Source organism: Protopterus annectens, chromosome 8.part0, assembly GCF_019279795.1.
Source record: "Protopterus annectens isolate FY-2018-M chromosome 8.part0, PAN1.0, whole genome shotgun sequence".
NCBI classification, from domain to species: domain Eukaryota; kingdom Metazoa; phylum Chordata; order Ceratodontiformes; family Protopteridae; genus Protopterus; species Protopterus annectens.
In genome coordinates this window covers 1,746,343,880-1,746,362,050 of record NC_056741.1, presented here as the reverse complement: position 1 = coordinate 1,746,362,050, position 18,171 = coordinate 1,746,343,880, and the positions used below count along the sequence as shown (strand labels likewise).

Here is an 18,171-nt window from a genome sequence, read left to right as displayed (position 1 = left end):
CCCTCTTCAACCTTTAGTGACTTACAATCCTCTTATACAGGATTTTCTAGACAGTTATATTATGTAGCACAGTGTGGGTGACAGTGATGAGTGATACCTTATTATTCAGAGCAACTGCAACACTCACAATGCCATACAATACCAGAGTAAACAGTACCAGTACAGGGTATCAATCTTTTATTTCTAGGCACAGTGTTCATATCGTATGGACCTGTGGGAGCAATGTTTGTTAGCACTACCTGAATGTTGCCACACAAATTACCAGAATCCACATTAGTATTATGTACATACATCTTACTCTGTTACTGTACACACTCTGGTCACAGCTTGACAACATGGGGGTGTAGATGGGACATACTTGCCTTATTACTCTCATAATATTTTGGGGAGTTGCTAGTGTGACAGGTTTGTTCTTATAGATGTGTGACAATCAGTTGTATTTCCTGTTTGCTGCCTAAATATCTGGGATCACCCCACTGATTTCCCAGGGGGACAGGCAGCAGATATGGGGCAATATACTGTACATTCTGGACATATATGTACAGTTGTGGGGTATGATTCTTTATGCAGCCTACTTCCACTCTCAGGATTCAGACCATGGCTGTGTCTGCTAACACTAAAACACTGTCCATCGCAGTTGTGTATAATTCTCGTGTGGTTTTACATTCTGACCTTGTATTACATCACTCTGATACAGGATTTCCTAGACAGTTATATTATGTAGCAGAGTGTGGGTGACAGTGATGAGTAATACCTTATTATTCAGAGCAACTGCAACAAAAACAATGCCATACAATACCACATTAAACAATATCAGTACACAGTGTCAATCTTTTATTTCTGGGCACAGTGTTCATATCTGACGGACCTGTGGGAGCAATGTTTGTTAGCACTACCTGAATGTTGCCACACAAAGTACCAGATTTCACATTAGTATTATGCACTTACATCTCACTCTATTACTGTACACACTCTCGTCACAGCTTGACAACATTGGGGTGTAGATGGGACATACTTGGTTTATTACTCTCAAAACGTTTTGGGGAGTTGCTAGAGCGACAGGTTTGTTCTTATAGATGTGTGACAATCAGTTGTATTCCTTGTTTGCAGCCTATACGTCTGGGATCATCCCACTGATTTCCCAGGGGGACAGTGTGACAGGCAACAGATATGGGCCAATTTACTGGACATTCTGGACATATCTGTACAGTTGTGGGGTATGATTCTATATGCAGACTACTACCACTCCCAGGATTCGAACCATGGTTGTGTGTGCTAAAAATACAACAGTTCACATCTCAGTTGCATGTGCTATTTTGATGTTGTTGTCTGTCTTTTCACTGTATTCTGTCTATGTCTCTCTCAGTTTTACTAAATGACCTCTGGGGATTACACTAGTCATATACAGACATTCCTACACATTTTATTTATGTTGCACAGTGTAGGTAATAGTGCTTAATACAACAGTACTATTACGTGCTTGCAAATCTACATTACCATATGATACCAGAGTAAACACATGCAGACCAGCAGTTAGACCTTTATAGTCAGGCTATTATATTTTTATTTACATACAACCAATATGAGACTCTTCAAGCCATATTCTCTGGTGTATGCAGTACTTGCCTTAAACAATACAGGTTTTATACAGGCAATTAACTTACTAATGCTTTTAGATATATTTCCTATGACAGTACATGCAAGAGTATTACTAACCTACCTCACATCGCAACCTCTCCAAGCAACATCCATGGGCCTCCTGGTTCGCAGCCCGCTCATCTGTCGCTGTGAAGGACATAAGAGGAATATTTAGCTATACCTATCCACAATATAAATGAGCTGGCAATTATTAAACAGGTAGTGGAGTGATACTTAAACACATCTGGGACATCCCCTGTCCTCCTAGCCTCTTGGATCCACTGATCCAAGAGATCTCCCTTTCATCTCTTCAGGTTGGCATAGTGATGCCTGACCTGCTCACCAGTTTGGTGTATACCAGTGGAATTGGTGAGGTCATGGGTGAGATGGTCCCAGGCTTTTGCTTTATATTGGGAACCCTGTTACTGGCCCTGCAGCAGTCTTTGCTGATGGTCTTTGACAAGGAGTCCTACCATGATTCTAGACTCCTGGATGCCCCAGTGCTGCACCCGAAAGCACATACCCTCTCCCATTCCAGACATGGTGCCTGCAAGGGGAAGCTACAACCAGTTATGACATGTACTCCCACCTGTTGGGTTTAAATAGGGCTGATTTCCCACACATTGCCATGATTGGATGGTTTTGAAAAGGCTGAGCTATTGTTTAAAGGGGTATACCAATGGGCAAATTGAGTTAGCCGACCTACACATTGCTTACACCTACTAAGCTGGCCTGTGCAATGCTTAGCATTGCTTAATATTTAATTTGCATTATATTTGCTTTTTGGCATTGATTTATTATTCATTACATGTTATATATGTGTCTGGTATCCATGATTCATGTGTACGTACACTGTAAGGGGTTCTTGTGTTTATTAGGGGACTTTAAAACTTTATTACAATTACACCTTACATCTGGGCTTACCGCAGTACTCCACTTCACATATTTATGTTATATAGTAGGTTATAGAACATGAAACTGTATATAGATTCCTTTCACGTTCAGTTTGATTTTACTGTAGTGAGGATTTGTTTGGTGATACCTCACTTATATGTACTGCTGTGATAGCTTAGTGGTTGACTATAGTGAACAGGGTCCTGGGTTCAAGGCCTGCAAAGGCTGTTTATTTTGTTTTTGGCCAGAACAGTGGCTGTGGCATACAGAGTGATTAAGGCACTTTTAAGCACTTGTAAGCGGGTTTGCATGGGTTTGCACAAGGGTAAGCAATGCTATCCTCTGGTTAAATATGTTTACAGAGAGTTAGCTTCAATATTGCTTAACATGTGTGCGCATTGCTTACCCCCATGCAAATGGGCTTAAACCCACTTACTAGTGCTTACATATGCTTACTCCTGCTTACTACTGCTTAATAGTGCTTTCACTTGCTTACTAGTGCTTACTCCCACTTACCACTGCACTAATTTAGACAGTAATGTCTAATGGTTCTTGGGAAGGTGGGAGATTTGGAAGCTGTATGGAGTTATCATTCATTACACATTTTACCTTCCATTTGTATCCCTGATTCCTGCGTACATATACTGTATGGGCCACATGTGATTATCTGTGGACTTTGCAAAATTATGACACTGACACCTCACATCTGCATTTAATGCAGTACACCAGTTCACAAATATATGTTATTTAGTAGATTATGCAACTAAAAATATTGGTCATAAAGTGATTTGTCATGGAAAATGGAATGTGCTGCAGTGGGACTCGAACAGGGAATGACTGCTCGTAAGGCGAATGGCTCTGCCCACTACACTATTGCTATACTGCTTCATTTGCATATATCTTGCTTTTTATCCTCTTCTGCCATTTAAGCTGCATTAACCGTAGCTAAGCAATAGGCAAACCCACGCACCTATGGTTAAATTTAATCTGTTTAATAAAAAAATAAAGTATCTTTATATTTTTTGTGTTAACTGTTGCTCTTGTACATGTGGGGGGATGTTGCTGTGGGTATGCATACATCTATGAGCATTCTCATTCTTTTAGGACTTTCTGCTGTTCTTCATTGCAGGACTGTATATTCTGAGAGCTCTGCTCTCAGACATGCCCCCTGCACTCTTACATGTTCCGTGTAAGATTAGGAGCTCAGGCAGCATGCCTTCATTAATATGCATGACACACTGCCATTCTGCTCCTAAATGGCCACTTCCATGCAGGACTAAGCTAGTCCTGCACAGAAGAATAGTAAATCCAGGGGATTATGTGTTAATTCATCTTCTGTATGTTTGAAGTACTCCAAAAGCAATTTGATGTAATTAAAGATTACTTCAGTGTTCAATTGTTGCCACTTCTTGAGTAAATTGGGATGAAAATCTCCACATGTAGACATGCACAACACCTGTATAGGGTATCTAGTAGCATAATCTACTGCCACCAGGATATACTTCTTCCCTGTGGAACTTGGGGCACTCAGAGGCCCTACAATATCCATAGCTACCCTCTGAAATGGCTCCTGAATCACATTCAAAGACATTAAAGGAGCTTAAACCTTATTTCCTGCCTTCCCTACTTTTATGGCACTGCTCACAGGTCTTCCTGTACCCTGTTACATCCCTTGCAATCCCAGACCAGTAAAAGTTCTGCATAATAGGTCTCTTGGTACACTTTATGCCCATAGGACCTGCAAAAGGAATGCCATGGACCATGCTTAGAAGTGCCAGATGGTAGGCTGTAGGCACTGCCAACTGCTGTGTTACCTCACCCTCTAGCCCTCCCTCAGAGGTCCACTCTCTATACATTAACCCTTTGTTCCCGTATACAGACTCCCCTTTCCCTTGAGGATCAGGTGCCTCCCTAACTACCTCCCTCAAGACTTGTAGTGTAGGGTCCAAGAGCTGAGTCTGTCTCAACTCTAGCTTTGTGACCCTTCCTAGCTCCACTTCCACAGAAAGTCTGGTATCCTCTGACAGTAGTGCCTCACTGTCTGTCTGCATGCAACCACTCATCTCTGTCCTTGCAGCCACTCTGTCCAAGGGAACATCAGTCCCTACCAGCAGCTGTGGCTCACCTTCAGGCTCACTGTTACAGGGTAGCTCCTCCCTGAAATAGCCACCCCACCAGCCATGACGTCAGGTGTGGGGTCTGTGTGTTTCTCCCCCAGGCTACTAGAACCACATGCCTGTCTCCAAGCCTGAATACATGTAACTCATTGCACACAAGGTACTGCATTATCAAAATCATTCTCTGTCAGGACATCTGCAGGGATATCCTCAAACACACCTACTTGCTTGCTTCCTTTTCCACCCTCCTATTCAAGGTATACCCTGGCCAAAGGTATTTGGAATGGGGTCCCTCCTAAAGCTCTGACTGGAGTGGACTGCCCAAGCAAGTAAAGCTCCTCTTTTATCAGTCTTCCCAATGGTTGCGCCTCTCTTAGCAGTAGACTGTCTTCCATCCACTAAGACAGGATATAAACTCCAGTGATAGTTTGGTACACCTGTTGTCTCCAGACAACCTACCACTGGCATACTGTTTTTCCCACTTGCTGGCTCCCCCACCGTTAGTTCTCCACCATGCTTCTTTGGATATCTATATGATACACGGCCCCACTGGTTACATTTAAAACAGTTAACCCTTGATCCTGACTGTGTGCCTGAACTAGTGGCTTTCCCTGTTACTGGTGAACTCTGTTGGGGCAGCTTAGGCTTCCCACCATAGGTTTCCTTATATCCATGTGCAGTACTGGTTATCCTATTCCTGTGCATTGATGTCCTGCTTGCTATGGAGAGATCCCCTTTTTTCTTCAGTTCATCTGCAGAGTTACACTCCCAGTCTGCCAACCTGATTCTCATGTCCTCAGGCAATGTGCTAAGGGCTTGTTCCTTCACCAATAGATCTGCCAGACCTTCAAAAATGGTGATCTGACACCCACTCACCCACCTATAAAAATAAGTGCTTACACATGCTTTCATCTGCCTTGCGGATATACTCAAGAAACTTTTTTCTGAAAGCTTCAAGTGACAACTTAAAACATTCTAGTAAACATTGTTTTAGTCTATCATAGTGTAAACAATCAATATAAGACAATTTATAAACAGCAGTTACAGCTTTAACATGGAGTAAGGGGGTCAGGAACCATACCCAGAGTCCTTGGTCAACATTATACTGTTTACATACTCTTTCAAATATATGAATAAAGCAATCATTATTATCACCCTCTGTAAAATGTGAAAGGAATTTAATGACCTTGATTGCTTCTGGTGTCCAGTTATTCCCTTCCCCATTACCTCCATGTCAAAGAGTCAGTATCTCCCTCTCATGTTGACACTGCTTCTCATTTTCTTCAGCCTCCAAATGCCGCAGTCTCTTATCTTCTTCAGCCTCCAAATGCCTCAGTCTCTCATTTTCTTCAGCCTGCAAATGCCACAGTCTCTCTGCTGATTCTAATTCCAAACATTTGGCCTCCATTTCAAGTCTCTTTAACTTCCAGTCAGATTTTTAAGTCCCACTTTTCACAACTAAACTAACCTAACAATAAATAAATAAACAAAACTGTTGGGAAAATAAAAATGTGTATGTTTACCTTGTGGCTGCTAAGAGTACACAACTGCTTACAGCCTACAGACATTCAATTAATATCCACACCACTGCTCATCAATATATGATGTCTCCCTGTGGACCAGTAATCAAGAAGCCTGAATCCTCACCACTGGCAGTGGAGAGGGATGTTCACTTTGAACAAAAAATAAGATACACACAGTATTAACAGATGCAGCTCTCTGTATCAAACACAATTACCCTTAAGAGCACACAGGGAACACACTCAGTCCAGGGGACAGTTTCTTCCTCTCTCTCTCTCTCTCTCTCTCTCTCTCTCTCTCCAGGCCCCTAATAAGACTCCCCACTGGCACAGCTGTAGAGTTGGGTCTTCAGCCAGGTGCCCAAGCCAGGTCCTCCAGCACCTTCTCTGTGAAACCAGTGCTTTGTGTCTCTGCTCCAAGCAGCTGACACATAAACACACTCTTTGAGATTTGATTTACACACACACACACACACACACACACACACACACACACACACACACACACAAGTGAAAGGCTGGCACAGATTTACTAGCCATGCCCCCTTCTGCCCAGACTATAAGGTAGTTACTGCTACCAGTCACTCCAAAGCCAGCTTCTCTAAGGGTCTTACAAGGGTACCCATTTATACTGAGTGAAATTAATACTAATACAAATGGTAGTGTTTTGACCTGTGCAGTAAGGCTTTCAGGAATGGCCAAAGTGTCACCAAATAAATATAAATATTCAGTATTCTCAATGGTTAAAGTATTCTCTAAAGGATCAGCCACAATGAAAAGTTTAAATATATTTAATAATAAGTAATGCAAGAACATGAAAATACTAAATATCTTTATAATAAACAGATTTTCAACCACAGGAAATATTAAAATAACACAGATGAACAGATTCACACAGATGCAGAAAAAACAGTACTTAACTGACCTCACTATAGTTTCCTGACTGATCTAAAGAATTACTATTCCCTGGTCACTTACTAGAGCAAGGCAAGATGAAGTAGGTGAGTGGTCCTCCTTCTTTGTCAGGTTCCAAAAATAAACTGCCCTGAGATTTCAGTCTCATCTAGTATTAAAACATGATCTTTGTCCCAGATTACAGAATGACATCACATACATCTGGTCATCTGATTTCTAGCTCCCATACTACCCTCATTACTAGAAACTGAACCAGAATCTCCCACAGTGTTACCATAGACACATATACAGCTTTTCTAAGATGTGTTATAGCATCTAGAAGCCATAAAAACATTTCAACCCTTCCACCCTTCCAGGGTAGCAATTAGTTCACTGCTATGGACAATACAGCAAGGATTACTAGTCCTTGTTTTCACAGATATTTTGTCCCTGGCTGTAATCAGAACTGTAAGATACAATCGTTATTGCCTACCTGGTGTGACTGCCCCACTCTAGGCCCCTAATCAAGGAGGTTGAATCCACACCACTGACACTGGAGAGAGATGTTCACTTGGAATACAAATGGATACACTCAGTATTTCCAGATGCAGATCTCTCTGCATCAAGCACAATTTCCCTTAAGAGCAAACAAGGAACACAGTTAGCATGCAGTCTGAGTTTTTCTCTCTGTCTTTCCCCAGGTCCCCCAGTGGGGGTACCCACTGGCACAGCCGCAGTGTTAACTCCTCAGTTGTGTGTCCAAGCCAAGTCCTCCACCACTCTCTCTCTGTGAAACCAGTGCTTTGTGTCCCTGCTCCAAGTAGCTGAAACACACACTCTTTGAGATTTAATTGTCATAGACACACACCTGAGAAAGGCTGGCACAGCTTACCCACTCTACCAACTTTGCCCAGACTATAAGGTAGATCCACTGCCACCATTCAGTTACTATAAGGCTCTTAAAAGGGCATCAAATTATACTGAGTGAAGCTAATACTAATACCAGTAGTAATGTTGACCAAGCAGTAAGGGTTTCAGGAGTGGCCAGAGCTGCCACCAATATATATATATATATATATATATATATATATATATATATATATATATATATGCAAATACTCTCAAAATGAAATATTTTTCTTAAAGAACTGGCCACAATGAAAAGTTTAAATATATGTAATTATAATTAATAAAAGAACATGATGATACTTAATATCTATTTCCATTAAACACCAGAGTTTCAGCCACAGCAAATATTAAAAATAACACAGCTGAAAAGATGTATATAGTTACAGAAAAACAATATTTAACTATTCCCACTATATTTTCCTAACTGATTTAGACAATTACTATCCCTGGTCACTTACTAGAGCAAGACAAGATGAAATAGGCGATGGTTCCTTCTATGTCAAGTTTCAAGAAACAGACTGCCCAGTCTGACTGAGAGACTTCTCAATATAATATCTAAATATTATTTTTGGGATAGCTTACAGAATGACATCATAGCTAGTCATCTCACTCTGCTTCCCACACTATCACCCAACACTAGAAGCTGCCAGGATTTTAGCACCTATGTGTTACCATACACGCAGACAGACCTTTACTCAGATCTGCTGCAGCTTCTGGAAGTCATAAAACAATTTCAAAATTCTACCTTTCCAGAGTAGCAACTAGCTCCATGCTAGAGGCAATAAAGAAATATTCCTAATACTTGGTTTACCAGACATTTTGTCTCTGGCTGCAACCAGAACTGTAAGATACAATCTTTATGGCCTAATTTAATTTCAACTATTTTTCAAAGTTTGCTAAGCAAGAGATTAACATCTTCTCTTGCAGTATTCTCTGTTATCATATATACATTTAAACAGTTACAATAATGCACATACATTTCTTTTCTTTCCAGCAGAGTACACTAATACATTTTTTAACACAAGCAACTTTACAAATACATTTTCCATACAACCATCTGTGCAAATCAATTTGATATACAAATGACATATAATTCTTTACAAAATACCAGCTAGTTCTGCTGGCATATGTTACACATCCACTGCCCCACTAATCCTGGCGTAGCTTGCAGTACCTCCTGTTGTCACACCAGGTAATTTAATTACAAACCATTTTTCAGATTAACCTCTTCTCTTCCAGTATCCACTACTACAATATATTAATTTCAATAGTTGCTTTAAGGAACCAAAACAAGTGAAGGCAGCATATCTCTCAATCTCTTAACACAACAATTAGTGATAAAGCCAAAAATGTAAGAGGTGGGGTGTGTTTAGTTTAAATATTGCATTTATGAAGGTGTTATAATAATAGTGTTATCATTGTAATACATTTTCTGAAGGATATGAAGTCTGACAGTAAAAGCAGTTGCCATTACTTTGCTTACTGAATTAGTACAGTCTTCAGTCTGCCAGAAACTCGGATTTTACAAGGAAAAAAATAAATAAAAATATGTGGCAAAAAATCAGGGATATTCTGTAAAAATCAGGGGATCAGCCAACTACCATAGATCATACAGTGAACAATGCTGCTGACAATTATATTGAAACTGAAGAAATGTTGCTTTTGTTCTTATTGTTTTGCTTCCTGCTATAGCAAGGATCTTAGCACTATTAACTATACACTATTAGGAGAGCAAATTCTATGCTGTGTAAGAGTGCACAAAACATACACAAACTGACATTATACAGTAACAGAGCTGCAATATTATTAACAACTACACCATGAATACACATACTATGGGTAACATATGAAACAATTATTAGCAGCTTACTAATAATTTCAGCTCTTACTAACAATTTCAGCTAAAAAGCTCACTGGATGGTTAAAAATCTTTTACTTTATACTTACAAAACTTCATTTGATGAGTTAATGTAATGCAGCATTATTTCCGACGTATATACTTATAAAAAGGCATAAAATTGAATGTGTGACAAACCCTTTTAGTGGAGAACAATGAGCAACATAGAATTTTTAAGTCTGAAAATGGGGAACTTTCTTTGAAATGAGGTACACAGGAGAGGTAAACACAGATTGCAATGCACATTTTATTGCTGTTTGTTCACTGGGTAAGTGGACTGGTCTAGTGACCCTTTTCAGCCACCACAACTCAAGCTAAAATCTCAGAGCAGAAAATAGCTCTCCATCTTTTAATCAACAATTTTATATGCAAAATGAGCATATAGTAATACCAAAAGTACATAGGCTAACAGAGTGGACTGTGGAAAAAATGCAAAATGCAAGCAACCCAAGATATATTACATAAATACATACAGTGCAATCATACAGTACATAAACACCTATATACATGTGAAATATTTGCATATAAGATACCACATTAACAGGCTGAGAAAGGTTTATAAATGTATGCAACTAGCATAATAAAATGATTAAAATTATCATCAATACCATGATACACCGAGGCATTTGGAAAGTAAAACTATATAACACTGATACACTGAAGTTTCATGCTTGCTGTTAAAATATTGATGACACCACAGCCTGACATCGTATCAAAACTACCTTAGACTCAGCTCAAAAATTATGTTCAAGATAGCCTTCAGTCCCTGCACACTGCTGTTTACATGCATAAAATTGGAAAACTCAAATACCAAAATATTCTCAATGGCATCAATCAGCACTAGGGAGAAGCCAACTTTATATACATATATATATATATATATATATATATATATATATATATATATATATATATATACATATATATATAAAACCAGCAGCACAGTTCACTTTCTACAATACATATATAGCCCACATTGTTGGCTAGCCTATAATGCCAACAAGCAACACATTTAAAAACATTCAGGCAACACTGATAGTGGCATCACTTACACAACTGGTCTGATCTCTAATCTTTTGCAGACAGTTTTTATGTCTAGAAGATGGGTGAATATGACAGAAATGAAGGGTGGCATAGTAAGAGTAACATTTGACACAGAATTAAAGTCCCTTAACAACATTGAAAAAAATCTGAATCGAAGTAGCACACAATCACATGTAAGATGCTTCGCATTCAACTTTCTGCCCTACCACCACACTTTTGACATGTATGCACTGATATCCTGTCAGCTGCACCCTTACATAAATTCATTAAAATAACACCACTAAATGTACCAAAATTACAAAATATTAACTAATTGATTGAGTAAACTAGCACTGTAAACTACTAGAACAGAGATCTAGACCAAAAGACCACAACATCCAGCTGTGACTCTATGACTAGTATAGAAAATAGCAACCTGTGTAGGGTACCAGCGCCTACCTGGTTGGCAATAGACAAGTAAGGTGAATATGAAAAGAGATGTCAAACACAAATGGAACATGTGAAGAATGCCCTTATGACCACCTGATGTAAAGGATGAAACAGTCACAATGAAAAAAATGGCATCAACAGCAACACTATACCAAGCTTTACAGTTGGTCTGTTGAAAGGGAATAGAAACACAAACCGTTCAACTAGAAGTGCAAAACAAGCATCCAGACATCCCACAAAAACATAAGAGAAGAAGTATAACAAACCTGCTGAAGATGTTTTCCCTAACAGCCATAATTGCTTTACAAAGACAAGAAAATGGTTAGCAGTTCTATTTGTAATAAAACAGGCTTGAAAAAGAAGCGAATTAATGCTGGATTATTGCTGAAACCCTCCCCCTCCAAAAATTGAAAATTAAAATCCTGTGTAAGTAGATCAAAGTTAAATAACATGTTGATTACATAAACCAGTTCATGAACCTCAAATGTGGACTGTTACATGGATTTAGTGCCAAATTCTATCACAAAATACAAAGGCTGGAAACAATACATTTTCCTCTTAACTCCGTGTAGTAAAACCAAGAATAAAACAATTTAACTGTTATTTAATAACCTAAAAATTATAAGGAAGAATAATGGAAAACATTCTCTGAAAAGAATCTTGCCAGATTTCAAGCATATTTGAAAAAAGCTTATAGTACACTACTATGATGTGCAGACAAACCTTCTCAGAAAACAGTTTCAGAGGTAAAATAGTAGTCTGTTTCTGACAGCTTTTGACAAAATATTTACAATTTTTTGACAGCTGTGCCTAAAGTGTGAAATTTTCTGTCATTTTTTTTTCAAAATAGGGCAGTAATTACAACATACACAAAAAACTGTAGCAGATAAAAAACTCTGAATATGGTCATTTAAGCTTTATTTCATGTATTTAGCAGATCAATTATGCTTTCCTTTTTCTTCTCCTTTGCAAGATCAAATAACATACCCAAACCTGTGAAATAATGTAAAACTGAAATTTCATAAACAGCAAAACCTTCAGACATTTAAGAGCTTTGGAATAATCATTTTTTTTAAATCTTAACATCCATTTTGCATCTTTAACAAAAGAAAGCATCATGCTGCCTAACTGTTCAGATTTCCACCGAATGACCACATTTTTGCCTCATATTTTTGGTCTGCCCCTCTTAAAATTTGTGGCAAACAACAGAAGATTGAAGTCACTAAATAATGGCATACATTACTCAGGAATCTTTAACAGCCACTGAGACATGGCTTCATAACTCACCTCATGCTCAACACAGAAAAAAACAAACTACTGCTTTTTCCCCCAAATCCCTCTCTCATGAAAAAACAAAATTTAAAGTCCTCTCTCTTGATAATACAACCTCTGAATTCACTTCTCATAGCAAAATTATTAGGAGTGATAGTGGATGATAATCTTACATTCGACCTGCATATAAAAAATGCATAAGAAAAACTCTTCAAAAAACTAGGGATGCTTTACAAAGCCAAAAACTTTCTCACTGATGGAACTGATACTACACTTGCAACTACTTTTCTCCTCCCCAATCTTCTTTATGTTGTTCTCATCCTTACCAACCTCCAGGCTTCACAAAAATTAAAACTTGTACAATGCTATAACAAAGTTTCCAAATTTGCAGCAAATACCCCTTTCAGAACCCACGACTGTACAGCACTGAAAAGCCTAAATTTGTTAGAACTGTCTCATCAAGTAACATATACACAGCTTCTTACCACTAACAAAATTTTCCAACATCCATCTGCCTATCCAGCACAAAAAAAAACATTTTATACAACTGCATTCTCAGTTGGTCATTGTAATCCGGTGAACAAAAACTCCTCTTTGTCTACAAACCCAGTAAATGGGCATTGTCTGCACTTGTACAAGGTTGCTAAGACCTCAAACTCCTTATCTGCATCCATCATGTCTAGACCTTCCCTCCCATCTTTCAACACCACTCTGAAAGACTTTCTAGCTAAAATCTGTATTCTTGCTCAAAACCAGGATAAACTATATCCCTAAATGTGAAAAATACATTTTCATTCCTTATACCTCTTTACTCTCCCAACTTCACTTACTCCTTTACTGCTATCAAATTCTCTTCCCTGAGTTTCTCTCTCTAAATATAGCATAAGCTAAGGGCCACTCTTGAATTCATGGCACCCCATTATTTTGCCCTCAAAACCAGTAAATTCTGAGGAATTCAGTACAGATAAGAGGTATGCATTGTTTTCTGTACCATTATCAGTGGCTCATTTTGAAGAAAATGATGGAATGTACCATGTTGAGAAAAGAGGAAACACTGTCATGAAAGGTAGACAAAGAATTTACATGACACTTCCACACAGCGTATGATGACAGAACAAGAAAATATTTAAAAAATCCACATAACAATCCATAAACATCAATGAATATGATTTAAATTTTTTTCCAGCTTTATACACAAAGCTTGGTATTTAAACATCTGATGGAACAATCACATCTTTAACACATCCACCAAAACTATTCAAACCTAAACTTACCTCCTCTAATTTATGATGCTCCAATCTTAGCAAATTTACAGTCTTCCCTAAAACAAAACTAGAAATCTGCTATAACAAAATAGCCAAGTGTGCTATTAATGCAACGTCCATCATCAATCACTGTATGCTGCAGCATTCCCTTAAATGGCTTGAACTTCCCCATCAACCTACAACTGTACATAGCATCATTAACAAGCCAACAGCCTGTCCAGCCCTTTGCTCCTTAATTAACATGTACTTCTCTAAAATATCTTTCAGATCAGAAGATAAATAACTACTCTCACTATATAAACCTATCAAATCCCCAAGTCATCACCTGTACTCCTACTCTGCAGCAAAAGGTTGGAACTCCCTACAACTAACAATTACAACAAACTATAAACTGCCTTCCTTCAAATGCTTTCTTCCTTCAAAAGCTTTTCTTCATCCCTGGGCAAATCAACAACAGCAGCAAAACCAACCATCTTTTAATGCTAAATATTAATATTAGAAGTATCAAAAATAAAATACCTGAACTCCAGGCCACAATAACACACTACTCCCCAGACATAGTTGTTTAACAGAAACCTGGCTAAATAAAAACATAGCTAACTCAGAGTTTCTCCCTACCGGCTACAATATCATTAGACAAGACAGACCACTTCGTAAAGGGGATGGAACTGCCTTACTGTACAAGTCCAACTTAACTGTCTGTCAATTACCAAACTCCTACCCCTCCCCCAATAATTGGGACATACTTATCTCACAACTTCAACTTCACCCTAAAAAGGTCATCACCACAATTGTGATCTATATTCCATCTGGAAATACACCTGCTAGCCTTGAAGACTTCTTTTCCTGGTGTTCTTCCACATACTCACAAGAAACCCTTATTCTGGGGGACTTCAACCTAGATTGGTTCACCTGTATATTAGAACCACCAAGTAATCTAATAAATCTCCATGGCTACCAGCAGCTAGTCCAAATTCCAACTAGATGTGATAAAAAATCTAAAAGGGAATCCATCCTTGACTGGGTCCTAACTAACAACCCCACGTTGTACCCTCACACAGGCAGTCTCCCAGACACCTTAAGTGACCACAACATAATATACTTTATATGCAGTAGAACAAGCATATGCAAAACCGCTAACTATATATTCACTAGAAACACAAAAAAATTCTCTCCTGAGGTCCTCAACACTTTACTCTGTAACTGTGACTGGACCCCCCTAAAAACCCTCCCACTTGACCAGGCTGTAGCATATTTCAGCAAAACATTTCTACAACACCTAGACACTGTTGCTCCATTACGCAAAATCAAGGTTAGAACCTCTACAAACCCCTGGCTCAGTAAAGAATCCAAACAAATCCTCAAGTCCAGAGACACTGCCTGGCTTTACTATAAAAAAACAAAGAAACACAAAGCCTAACTAAGTACTAAGAACTGCGCAACCGTGCAAAAAAATGCATTAAGCTGGAAAAAAATCCTGCTACACAACATTACAAACTAAATACCAACACAACCTGCAAATATTTTGGAAAAATGTAAACCAGCTACTAAAATCCACCCAAAAGGCTACCCCCAAACCAACCACCCCTGACACTAAAGTTCCCATCAAAACACAATTCAACTCCCACTTTGTGAACTCAATTCTATCCTTAGTATCACAGGACAGTTCCTTCCTCACTATCCCCCAACACAAATAACACTAATACAAGCTTTACCCTCAAAACAGTTTCCACCACTTCAATCAAAAGCATGCTCTCCAAACTAAAAACCTCATCAACAGCAGCCGACCTACTCCCCAGCTATTTCTTGAAACTCACAGCAGATGCTATTGCTATCCCAGTCTCCACTCTTATAAACAGATCAATTGTTGAAAACTATGTGCCCAAACTCTGGAAAATATCCTATGTTACACCCATACATAAAGGCGGGACCACCACTGAACTTAATAACTACAGACCCATTGCTTTATTCTCCCCACTGAACAAAATCCTAGAAAAATGCATCCATACCCAGATGCTAAGCTATCTCCTAGTCAGCAACATCCTGTCACCTACTCAGCATGGTTTCAGAGCTGCCCATAGTACCACTACAGCCCTCCTCTGCTTCACAGACACAGTAAACTGTCTCAAAAATGAAGGCCTACAAGTGTCAGCTCTTTTTTTGGATATGTCCAAAGCATTTGATACAGTCTCACACCAAATCCTGCTAAACAAACTAAACCAATATCATCTATCAAATTCCACTCTTACCTGGTTCCAAAGCTACTTAAGTGACAGGTACCAAGCTGTGAAATGGGAAAATTCTCTCTCTCCTCAGCTGCCCATAACTATAGGAGTCCCACAGGGTTCTATCTTAGGACCACTACTATTCACAGTATTCACAAATGACCTCCATACCTCCACACAGCATGCATCTATAATTCAGTATGCAGATGACACTACCTTAATCTGCTGCACAAAACATTCCCACCCTCCTGCAAACAACTCAACTAGCATTCTCTGACGTTGAAAACTACTTTACCAAAGCCCAACTTATCCTCAATCCAAAGAAAACTCAGCTTATGATTATAACCAGTTCTAACAAAAACACTAACAGTCAATTCACTATCTACTCCACTAATGCTACTCCAATTGCTCCAGTGGCACAGGCTAAGCTATTGGGAATAACCATAGACTCCCACCTAATATTTGATAGTCATCTCAACTTAACTATTAAAAAAGTACATGCCAAACTGAGGTTGCTCTACCGTATCAAACCATTTCTTACCAACAACACAAGATCAGCCATTGCTCGCTCCCAACTTCTATCCACCCTACTCTATGCATCTCCCATTCTGACTAATCTCAACAAAACTGAACTAAGCAAAATGGAAGCCTGCTAAAACAGAATTGCCCGCTTTGCTGCAAATTGCTCATATAGAACTCATCACTGTACTGTTTCGAGACAGCTCCACTGGCTTGAACTGCCCAACCTCCTAACCTGCAATCAGCTCTGCCTCTGTCATTCTATCTATTACCTTCCCAATAAGTGTCCTGCCCTCAAAAACCTAGTACAACAGTCAAAAGGCCTCTTAGATCATCAAGCAAACTACTACTAGAAGTCACCAACAGCTACAATAGCTTTGGAGATGCACTATATAGTAGTTCAGTGTCTAAATAATGGAACTCTGTCCCTACAAGCATTCAAAACACATCATCAAAAGCCTCCTTTAAAGACCTCATCAGGCAACATCTCAAGGAAAGTTGGCAGTGCCATGATTGCTCCCCAGGCTAGTGAAAGCGGATAACACATACATACAAAATCTAGAGCACTTGATAATAGTTTTCAATCTTACTCACAAACACTGGCTAATCTACAATGTATGTACTGTACCTGTGTACTATGTATGTATTCTACCTATGTTCCAGATTTCAGCTGTACACCACAAATCTATTAATTACCTTTATTTTTAAAATTAATATTTTTTGTTTTTTCTCTCCACTGTAACTGTTTATGTGCCGCATACCACTGTAAAAACATGGCTCCTGTAATTTGTGTGTATACTGATCATGTCTAAAACCTAAATGTGTCTGTAATTTTTCTTTGTGGAGCTTTTCTCCCCGGGCCTCTGCTGAAAAAGGGCCTTTTCGGCTCAGTCAGACACCCCTGGTTAACAAATGTAAAATAAAATAAATAAAATAAAATAAATGATCTCTAAAAGAACTCTTATCTAAATCCTGGAGGTGCTCCTGCTGTAATCCATGGTAAACTTCTGAAAATATTTCTTTCTTCCCTCCAACCTCCTTTAAGCTCTCCTACTTCTCCCTACCCTCCCCCTGCCTTCTACTCTCATCCTGTGTCACCTACACTGTTTTCTTAATACATCTGTTACATCTTACTAATTTCATACTAGGCATTCATTTGATCTTTTTCAAATCTTAAATTAAACCTTAAATGAAAAGCATTAAAACCACATTAATTAACTCATTTAATGTGTAAACAATGCAAGGATAATAATTTGCCTGTACTGTACATACAAGATGATGTTAAACTTGTTTCTATTACGACACTCTTCCAATAATGCAACTTATTATATCATCGTGTGAATTTAATTGCTTATATCTTTTATTAATATAACCACCTAGAGGCTTCAATATTAAATGCATGTACTATTTTTGACAAGAATCAACTTTATCAAAGTTATGTTTTTTAAATATATTTTTCATTGTCGCTTATTATGGGACAATTACTTTAAAAAAAAAACAGATTGCATCTGACTTTGCAATTTTTACAGATGCACTTGATTGCTATAT

General features: G+C 38.6%; 1 protein-coding gene across 1 annotated transcript in view; it reads right to left on the bottom strand.

The window, feature by feature from the left end:
* The window catches only part of LOC122808554 (estradiol 17-beta-dehydrogenase 2-like), a 1,381,410-nt gene that overhangs the window by 414,628 nt on the left and 948,611 nt on the right, over positions 1-18,171 (bottom strand). The window lies entirely within an intron of this gene.